Below are 9,591 nucleotides of genomic sequence, written 5' to 3'. Positions count from 1 at the left end.
GCCCCGGAGGATGCCCCCGCCAGCCCCTCGTGCTCACTCACCACCCTCCTGGCCTGTCCCAGCCTCTCTGCACCTGCAGCTAATCTTCATCCGCCCGCACACAAATTCAGGACACTCCCCTACCCACCTCCTGCCCCATTCGAGCCCTTGTGGGCTCAAGCCCTAAGGCACGAGCAATTCCACGCTCAACCTGGCACCCAGTCCTGGGGGTGGAGGAGGGCAAGACTCGGGCAGTCAGGGCCTGGGGACTGAGGATTCCAGAGTCTCGGGCTTGCTCGGCCGGTTTGTGCCTCGCCCACACCGCCTCTCCCCAGAGCTGCTGGCCCAGGGTCCCACGGGACGCCCCTGGGCGGGCACCCTAAATCTAATGGAGGCTGGTGCCCAGGGTCAAGCCACGAGCCAGACCGCTGGGTGCTCTCGAGCCCAGGAAAACTCCGGGCTCTGCCAGCAGCTCCTCCCCTCTGCCCTTTTAAGAGTCGTCCTTGTACTCAGGCTGGAAGGGTGGCCTGTGCACGAGCAACCCCTCAGGGCCAGCTCACACCCGAGGCTCCTTCCAAGGAAGCTGGGGCCATAAGGCGACTTGGAGCAACCGAGGCACGGAGGAATCGCCGACCCCGAGAAGGCCCAGGAGGCCAGCCTCTGCGGGGCCCTGGCCCTGTCTCCAAGTGGGAGGCCCCATCCAGCCTCTTCCGAGAGCCCTCATTCTGCCTAGGAGCTGTCAGGATCAGGGTCCCGGGACACACCCAAGCCTGGCCAGCCCACCTGGCCTTCCCAGCCTGTCAGTCCAGCTGTTCTAGAAAGGGAACATTTTCCTCTTAATCTATTTGGATAGCTGCAGGGACAGCCACAGGGAGCAGAGAGGGTCTGATTATTGATGGAGGCAGGGTGCAGGGCCACCAGCCTCTGAAGGGGCTGAGGGCCTGGACCTGGGAGGCCTGGGCTCCCCTCCCCGACAGGGTCAGAGCCCCTCAGCACCACCACAGAGAGAGTAGCCGGAGGGGGCTCCCCAGGCCCAGGTCCTGGAAGACGGACTCCCATCTTTAGGGAAAGTGATCAGCAACCAGGTCAGGTGAGGACACCTCTCAGGCCCAGGCCCCATCCCACCCCCGTGCTCCACTCCCCTCCTCTGCAGGTCCTGGGCTGACAGCTGGGGGCTTCAGCAAGGAAGACAAGGCATCCACAGGACAAAGGCAGAGGACCTGGAAACTGATCTTCTTCCCACCCTGGGAGGCAAGAAGTGGAACCATGGGGTTGAGCTAAGCGCCTCCCCTCCCTCCACGCTCCTATCTACCTCCTCGACAGCCGGTCTCTCACGCTCGCCTCCCCTCTCCTCCCAGTCCTTGTCCCCTTTCCAGCCGCCCCATCCTGGTGTCTCCTTGTCCCCAACTCCTCCTGCCTGCCTCCCCCGCCCCGGTTATGTAAGGGGCCCGGGAACACACAGAGGGAGCTTTGTTGTCAAACCAAATCCATACGGAGCCGGGAACGGCCAGCGCAGCTGTTCCCCATTCCCTCCGCCTTGGCAGGGGTGAGACACCGGGCAGGAAGCCCCCGCACGCCTCCCTTTTGGAGGGTAGGGGGCGAATGCTGGCCCCAGGGCCCCCAGGCAGCTGAAAGGGTGGCCGGGGATCAGTCACCATTGCGTGGGACCACAGCAGGGGACCAGTTGGCCCTCAAGACAGAGCAGAGCCTGGGTACAAAGCCAGGGGCCCAAAGCCCAGAGAGGAGAGCTCAGGGCTGGGACAGGGCTGCACCGTGAAGGCCTAAGGGGGCGCCCAGACCGATACCACTGCACGCTATTCTCGTCCGCCCATGGATGCGGGCCTGCGTTCTGTCGGGCGCACAACCCATGGACACACTCATCTGTGCTCACCTGAAAGGCATCTGAGCAGAACTCTCCTCTCTGCTCTGACCAGCCTCTGCCACCCCAGGTACCTCTGGGGAAAAGCCTTTGTGCTCTGGAGAGAAGAGGGTGGGGGGCAGAGGTCAGAGGCCAGAGAAGCTCCACCAGCCAGCGTTTCTTGGCAGACCCTGTAGGTCCAGGATGAGAGCCTGCCTTCCCGCCCAGGAAGATGTCCAAGGAGGCAGGTGAGGGCCCAGGAAGCTAAGCTAAGATGAGAGCATCGGCACTTGGGGGCGGCAGGCCCTAGCACTTCACCAAATGCAACTGTGGACGAGCCATCTCAGTCAAACGCTGGGGCTGCCAAGGAGAAGGCCCTCCGGAGTCTCCACGGCCTGCAGGGCGCCCACCCGGCCCACCCGAAGTCCAGCTGCCACATTAAGCAGAACGGTGTGGGTGCCAAGACCTGTGGTGGGGCGGGGGCAGAGGGGCAAGGGAAAGAAGGGAAGGCAGATACAAAGGAAGAGGGGTGGTTGGAGAAGAAGGGGAAAGAAATCAGAAGGAGGAGGGAAGGAAGGCGGTGGCAGCGTGGGGGGCTCAGAAAAAGGAGAGAAACAGGAAAAGGACCAAAGACGGGACTAAAGGAAAAGAGGACACAGCAACCCACTCCAATATTCATATCCTGGAAAATCCCGTGGACAGAAGAGCCTGGCAGGCTACCATCCATGGGGTCGCCAAGAGCGGGACACGACTTAGCATAAAGGAGAAGTGAGAGAAGAGCCCACCCAGCCTGAGAGGATGCCCCCTGGCAGCCCTCCCACACCCTCTGAGCCAGATAGGTGGTCCACGATCAGTAGGACAGGGTGGGGGCATTTCCAGAGAACTGGTCCCAGCCCAGCCAGCGCCCCCATCAGCCATGCCCCGGGGGTTTCAGCCTCAACAATCCTACATCTTTGGAGCCTAGAAGATAAACCAGGACCTCAGAGAAAGGAGAGATGGGGGCAGTGGGTGCACAGGAGAGGTAGCTCCTGCCTGGGGCAAGAGTCCTTCTGTGACCTGGAACAGTGAGTTCCTTTTCTGAGTCTCAGCTCCCACCTTTGCAAAAAGGAGTTACTGAGAGGCTACTGTGTGCCAGCCTGGTGCCGGGGATGCAACGGGAAGTCAGGCGGTCGAAGGTCCTGCCCTAGAGTCAAACATCAGTCTAGACCTCTGAGGCCTCCCCAGCTCACGTCTATCATCTGCACTCCGTGAGTCAGTCTAACATCAGCCTGGACCTCTGAGGCCTCCCCAGCTCACGTCTATCATCTGTGCTGCGTGACCAATCCCGTGCACTGCACTGTGAGCCCTGTTATCAGATGTGCTCGTGGAGAATCAGAGCTCCAGACATGCCAAAGATCACACAGCCGGAGGCAGACAGACAAGACAGAGAGCACCTGCCTGGCTTTCTGGCCCCCAAAGAGGTGCTCTTCAGTCTCTGGGCCCCACCCTGAATCACAGAAAGTGCACCTGCCAGCATTTACAGAGCCGGACCCCAGGCCCTGGGATGTTATCGGATACGCGCTCTCGAAGTAAAGGTCACCAATGAGGAAAGGGATGGGCTGTCAGACTTCTAGGTGTTGCTGGGGAATGTGTAGACCGCCCTCTGCAATCCCAGTCTCAGCAGTGATCCCTCTCCGGTAGGACCAGTGAAGAGCAGGTGGAACTGCTGGGAGGGGGGCTAATGCTCAGCCCATCACATATGACCCAGAGTCTCCCTGGCCAGGGGCTCCTGAAGCCTCTATGGGGAAACAAGGAGGCAGATCTGAGACCCCACAGCCCCATCCCCACCCCAGAGCCGGGAGGCACCCAGAATATACTCTGAGTTCTTTCTCGGGTGAGCTCTGCTCTGCTCTGGTCCACTCTGTGTCAAAACCTACAAACACATCTCTGAGCTCAAACACGTGAATCCCTGTCCAAACACACCCCGGAATAAATGCTGGGAATACACAGGAACTGACTCCAACACACACATAGGCACTCGACCTTCCTTCCAGACACAGAAGACAGAGCCCACCTGCCCAGATTCTTGGTCCCCAAAGAAAGTGCTCTTCAGTCTCTGGGCCCCACCCTGAATCACAGAAAGCGCACCAGCCAGCATTTATAGAGCCAGACCTCGAGTTAGGACGCGAGGGGTGTGCAGGGCCATCAGGGAAGCCTCAGGATGGGCTCACATTGGATGCTGAAGGACACTGCAATCTAGGAAGGGGGCTGCCACTGGCACCCAAGTCACTGTCAGGGGCCAGCGGAAGCAGAGGCCAGAGCTGAGGGCATGGACACGTGGCCGGGAGGTAAGGACAGTCCTGCTGGAACCCAATGCGGGTTTTCGAATAAAAAGAGTTTTAAGTTAAGACACCCTCTGTCCCACTTTCAAATGCAATTTTATATGGGACTCCAATATGTAGAAGGAATAAGTGGAGTTGTTTGGGTTGAAGCAAAAATGGGGGTGAACCCCCTCCCAAGCCCTTACTCCTGACATGAGACCCTAGAGGGTTCCATTCCAGGGGCGCTTTTCTTGGACCCAAATAAAGTGTCAGGCAGGAAGGGAGGTTAGGACCAGTCTGTGCAAGGACCTGAAGGCAGGGCTGAGAAGGGGGATGGGAGCAAGAAGGTGACCAGCTGGCCCTGGTGTGGGGGCACAGAGGGGAGGCCCCCCTGAGGGGCAGCTTCCTGCTCATCCCAGGTCTTGCCTCTCCTGCTTGCCTCTCCCAGGTCTGAATAGGCTGTTGGGCCAGGTCCTCAACGGCCTGTCAAAGGCGAAACTCTTCTCCCTTGACCCCAAGAAAGTGTGTGCGCGCACAGTCGAATCCGACACTTTGCGACCCTACAGACTGCAGCCAGCCAGGTTCCTCTGCCCATGGGATTGTCCAGGCAAGAAGACTGGAGTGGGCGGCCATTTCCTCTTCAGGGGATCTCCCCGACCCAGGGATGGAACTCATGTCTCCTGCATATCCTGCATGGGCAGGTGGATTCTTTACCACTGGCTCCACCTGGGAAGCCCTCACCCTAAGAAAAGGGGGAAACGGAGCAGGGACACGGTGAAGACAAGGTCATATCCAATCTATATTCTCCATCCACTCATCAAACAAATATTTCCCAAGCATTTATTATGTTAGACACCACGCCAGGCAAGAATAACACGGCAAAGAACACGACAGGTTTCTGGAACTTACACGAAACCACTCAAGAGTCAGGGAGGAAAACGCCTTGAAAGTTTTCAAACCCATTCACACCACAAACACGCCCCTCCCATGCCTGTATCGCCTGGGGACCATCCCTGTCAGGGTCACGTCACGGTTGAACATTATCAGTGACACGGCCCGTTCCCCACCCACCCCCAGGCAGAGTCTTCTTCCTGGAATCTCCAGATGGCCACACTGAAGACCTTGTTCCCTCCCCTCCCTAGGCAAGGGAGCCCACAGAGCGCTGGAAGCATTGTTAAATGTGCCAGTTTTATTTTTCATCACGACAAAGGACGAAGCTTCATCTCTAGTTTTGCTGGCTCTGAGTCACTTGCTCAGAACCCAAGGAAACGAGCCGGCTCCATTCTCACCTGCCCAGAGCTCCCAGGTCTCTGGGTCCCTGCCATTGCCCATCTGCCACTGTTCCCTTCCTGTAACCTTTGAGCAATGGGTCCCCGGGGCACAGCCCCGCCACCCCCACTTCTCTCCTGCTAACCCTGCCAACCAGGCCTCCCTCTGCCTGATTGGAGCAACCTCTAAGAAGCAAAAAGGATGTGGATCTTTGAAGATCCTCTCTGGTCTTGAGCCAGCCCAGGACGGGGTCCAGGAGCACCCTGGAACAAAGGCGCCACGGCCCTGCAGGAATCTGGGGGTGTCAGGAGCAGCTGCCAAGGCAGGTCCCCGAGCTCAGACCCCAGAGGACCCCTCCCCATCCCCACATGTCGCCGCTGTTGCCGGATGAGGCCTTGTGGGCAGCAGCGAGGGAGCCGCATTTCCAAGGAATAGGAGCGGGCGGGCAGGCCAGATGGAAGCAATTACCGGCGGGAAAGCAGGAGAGGTGGGTGCTGGCAGGGGCTGGGAGGGGCTGCAGGAGCAGGGAGGGAGGAAGGGGAACCCGGCCCTGCCCAGGTGAGAGAGGCAAGGGTTCGGAAGCCCAGGACCAGCTGGGTCAGATGTGGGGTTCAGGGCCGTACAGAGTTCTGGACTGCGAATCAGGAGGGCCGTGTCCCCCTTGGTCACCAACACCCTGTAGCCTTGAGCAAACCCTTTTGCGTATCCGAGATGCATCTTCTTCACAGATCTCAGGGAAAGGTAAGACAAGCTTGGGGAACAGTAAAGAACTGGGTTGAAAAGCACAAGATTTTGGACGCAGGCAGAGTCCCAGCTCAGCTGCTTAGGAGCTGTGTGACCTTGGCCAAGTGGTCTATTCTTCCCACGCCTCCCTGTCTTCATTTACAAATGGGCTTCATGAAAGGGTCACACGAAGCAATGTAAATAAGTGAACAGCACAGTTTTGGTTTTTTTTTTAGAGGTTTACTGGGCCAGGCTTTTAATAAGCGCTTGATAGGTAAATTGTAACCACTTTTGTTATTCGCTAAGTCCCTTTTTACTAGAAGGCCAGGTATTTGTGAAGGCTGCCCCGGTGGAGGACACAGGGCAGACCATGGACGCAGGAGCATCACCGAAGGCCCTGGAGCCCGCACCCTGGTGGAGGGTTTGGACCCACGGCAGAAACAACAGTGAGCCAACCCAACACTCTGCAAACAGCCTCCTGTCCTCTTTCTAGCAACCATGCTCCCCACCCTCCACAGGAGAGCAAGATCCCAGAGTCCCCAACCCACTCAGGCTTAGGAGGGAAGCGGCACCAGGCCTTGCCCACCCTCGAGGTCTAAGTGGACACCGCCTCCAACCCCCCGCAGCAGCACCCTCCTCCCTGCTGGGCTTGGGGCAGAAGCCAGGGCTTCAAATTCTAGAACAATCACATTGTGTCTCTGCAGGGTGGCTTTGCAGGGGGTAGAAGTGGCAGAAATAGGGCAATCATCTGGCTGCAGGGCTACTGGTCCCAGGCAAGGGGCCAAGACTGAAAGAAAACCTGCAGCTCAGGATGGCCTTCCTCATCTGAAGAGCAATCAACACGGGGCAGCCCCTGGCAGAGTTTCCCCCTCTGTGGGCCTCAGGGGCACCAGTCAGAGGCCCGCCACACCTGCCTGGGGCCCAGGCATCACTACAGCTGCTCCCACTTGTAGCAAACATTTGACCACTTCCTCCGTCTGTAGAATAAAGGACGTCTCACACACACACATACACACACACACACACACACACACGGATTGTGGTACAGGTCAGGAGTGAACTGGAGTCCAGGCGTGGCCAGCAGCCCCTCCTGGCACACTCAGAACAAGCGTGCACAAGTGCTGAGCACCTCCAGGAAAGGGTGACCAACGAGAGAGGGGAATTAATGACTACAGGCACCCAAATCTGCCCGCCCTAGGCACTTCCTCAAGGAAACCAAAAGGACAAGAGTGGAGAAGGACCTGAGATGGAGAGGTATGAGAAGCTAGCTAGTTCCTGCAGAAGAATGCGTACCCCCAGGCAGTTGAGGAGTCAGGGGGGTGGGGGAGGGTCAGGCCCTGTACATTTTCTCGGTGTCCCCTTACCTGACTGCCCTGCTCCCTAGCACCCACGGTCCAAACCCCGGAGCCTGGGAACTCAGCTGGGTTCTGGTGGCTGTCACAAGCTGTAGGTCTGGTTCTCAGTCTCTGGGACCCTCTGGGACACTGATCTGAAGGATCCCTTTCAGGAGACTGGAGGTGCCCACCCCATCTTCATGGGCTGGGATCATGGTGTATCACTGCAAGGAGGAGGAACCCCTTCTCCATGACAGAGAGGCCAAACTGTTGAGCCGCTCTGAGTGGAGGAGTCCACCCAGACAATGCACCCACAAAGGGCCTGGGTGGGCACACAGTGCAAGGTAGATGCCGGGCCAGTGTGGGTAAACCACCGATAATCACAGGGCCCAGGAAGGGAGGTCTGGCCCCAGCTGTAGAAAAGCGAGGAAGAAAGTGTTAAGTGTCAGTCACTCAGTCGTGCCCGACTCTTTGAGACCGCATGGACTGTAGCCTGCCAAGCTCCTCTGTCCGTGGAATTCTCCAGGCAAGGATACTGGAGTGGGTTGTCATTTCCTCCTCCAGGGGATCTTCCGAACGCAAGGATGGAACTCAGGTCTCCTGTATTGCAGAGTCTTGACTGTCTCCTCTCTTGCAGGCAGAGCCACCAGGGAAGCCCTCCCTTTCTAGGATTTGGTACAGTTCTAAGAGGAGCAGATTCTCAGTTCTAAACCAGAAAACTGGATCCTAGGAATCTAAAAGGGCTGGAAGGGTGGAGGGGCCAAAGAAGTCTGTTTCTGAGGAGTGGGAGTGAGTCACTGCTTTGGGAAGGGAAGTGGGTGAAGGACGAAAGGGAAATCAGTCAGAAGGCTTGGCCTCGGCCTGGGCCTCCACTCACGGGCAAGGGACGCTATGGCACCAAGCAGCAGCCCACTGCCAAGCCACGGACGCTGCTCAGCCCCCAGGTCTAACACGAGACCCCAGGCTACTTTCTAACTCCTACCATCCACCCTCCCCTCTGAACCCCTGGTGACCTGGGCTCTGGGGGGAAGGTCCAGGCTCCTGGCTCTCCTTCAGGTGCTGGGAGGGAGGCCCAGGGCCCAGGGGACAGCCTTAGATCTCCTGCCCAGCGCACAGATGCTGAGGGATGGGGCACAAAGAAGCTCGAAGTGGAGACTCAAACCAAGCCAGGTACAGGCCAGAGGGACCTGAGCCATGTCAACTCAGGCAGGGGGTATTCGCCGATTAGCTCCCAGCAAAGAGAAGCCCCAGAAGTTCATTTCTAGGCCCGAAGCAGCTGGCACCTCGCATGCAACCTCTCTAGACTTATGGGCAGCCTTTGGAGAGTCTTGTTGGAGAGTGTGGGAGAAATGCTGCTAACAGCAAATACTCACATACCTGTGCCTCTGTGCAGGTAACTTCCATGGCACTCAGCACCTTAACGATTCCTCCCCACCACTCCCCCTAAAAGATGCCAGGGCGGTGGTCTAGACAGGGCGGGCGGCAGACCACAGCTCAGGAGAGAGTGGCTTTGCTTTGTGCCTCTGTGCCACCTTAGCCGTGCCAGGCCCGTTCCCTAGGTTCCGCAGAGAATAAGTCTGCCTAAACTTGGCTTCCACACTGTGCCTCCACCCCCCACCCCACCCCAGGGGATGGATAGCACAGGCTGCCCTGAGAAGCGAGAGGGTGTGCCAGCCTGTGGGTGGTCAGGAGGTCAGATGGGCACAACTGAGCCCCCCGACACTGTCTGCAGCCCCAGCCCTCTGGCGGGAGCCCTCTACCCTGGCTCAGGACCCAGTCTGGGGGACAGGGGAGCAACGGCAGTAGATGAGGCCTCAGGGATGGCCCAGGCAGAGCCTCCCCCAAGACTGGCAATGGAGGTCCCAGCCAGCAGAGGCCCCAGGGGGCACCCAGCACTGACAACTGAGCCCAGAGACTCTACCCGGGACTGAACTCCACCCCAACCCCATCCCTCCCCACTGCCCACCACCCGGGCAGGTCCCAGACACAGTATCCTAGGCCCAAAGACCCCCAGGAATGTGGACTGGTGTCGGGCACAGACAGCCTGCAGCTAGCGACCCCCACACTTGGGCTCTGCTTGGCGACCTTGGGTCTCCTGCACACAGGCGGCCCCAGCAGAGCCTGTCCA

The 9,591-nt window shown here is 58.7% G+C and overlaps 1 protein-coding gene across 1 annotated transcript in view; it reads right to left on the bottom strand.

Moving 5' to 3' along the window:
* Positions 1–9,591, bottom strand: part of ST3GAL4 (ST3 beta-galactoside alpha-2,3-sialyltransferase 4) — a 56,210-nt gene that overhangs the window by 41,651 nt on the left and 4,968 nt on the right. The window lies entirely within an intron of this gene.

Source organism: Bison bison, unplaced genomic scaffold (assembly GCF_000754665.1).
Source record: "Bison bison bison isolate TAMUID 2011002044 unplaced genomic scaffold, Bison_UMD1.0 scf7180017864506, whole genome shotgun sequence".
NCBI lineage: Eukaryota > Metazoa > Chordata > Mammalia > Artiodactyla > Bovidae > Bison > Bison bison.
Note: the sequence above shows the minus strand (reverse complement) of the source record. Positions and strands in the feature narration are given on the sequence as shown.